The sequence below is a fragment of the Galeopterus variegatus genome, unplaced genomic scaffold, assembly GCF_000696425.1.
Source record: "Galeopterus variegatus unplaced genomic scaffold, G_variegatus-3.0.2 Scaffold14506, whole genome shotgun sequence".
Classification (NCBI taxonomy): domain Eukaryota; kingdom Metazoa; phylum Chordata; class Mammalia; order Dermoptera; family Cynocephalidae; genus Galeopterus; species Galeopterus variegatus.
The window spans coordinates 8944-10030 of NW_007740617.1; positions in this window are offsets into that span (position 1 = coordinate 8944).

A 1087-nucleotide genomic window follows, 5' to 3' on the forward strand; every position below is an offset into this window, starting at 1 on the left:
CTAATTGCTACATTGTTTTCAATAATGCCCTGAAGCCCAAATTGCTCTGCAGACTATTCCAGTAATACTTAGGGGCCTTTTGAAGGCATAGTTCAGGAAGTCTGTGTTTGAGATTTCTTCCGACCCAATCAAGCTCCTTCCAGCTGTCTCTTTCTTAGGTTTTATGATTTTTTTCCCCAAGCATAGTCTCTGAGCCAGAACTCTCGAGCTTGGAGTGCAGACAATGGTATGCTTATCTCTGAGAAGCGAAACACTCTGTGTGGGCGGGGAATGGGCAGCAGCCTCAGGTCTTCTCAGCTTGCCTCTCTGGTTTTAGAACCATCATAGCAGGAGCTGGGGCAAGATCAATGAGGGCCTTAATATTTTCAGCAGTGTCACACCTGAGATGGAGCTTCCACCCCACAAATGGAGACTGGGCAAAAGAAGGGAGGCCCCATACTTGGTCACAGTCATCTGGAACTTAGCTTCAGCAACAGGTAACCAGGTAGAAAGAGAGTCATGTGTTCTTGGCTACACCGATCTAGAATAGAGTTTCCATGACACTGTTCTGGACAGGAATGATAGGGAACAGGTATCAGTTCAAATGCTACACACTCTGGCTGTTATTACTAAATTACATTAGATTTTTTTGAGTAAATGTTTCTTTATTGGCGATATATCCTTAGGACCTTTTTCAGAGATCTTAAGTTGTTCTTTATTATTTTAATTTTTACCAGTTTCACTAGGGAGTAGGTCTGTGGAGCTCCTCAAGCTGTCATGTCAGACAGCCATTATCACCATAAAATATTAATAGGCAAATTTTTAAAAACTATGTTATTTCATTTTATCAACTAATATAATCATCATAATCATTCCTCTATTACTAAGCTTTTAATTTCTTTCTAACTTTTTGACGTTAACCATAGCACTATAGTAAACATCTTTGTGCTTAAAGGTTTTCCCACATTTCAATTATATTTGGTATTGCTGGGACAAAGATATGAGGTTTTTGGTTAATTGTTTTATACATGCTTCCAAAATCCTTTATGGAAATGTTATAATCATACCTAAAAATATATTTTTCTTTCATTATGTAAAATACTGTCAT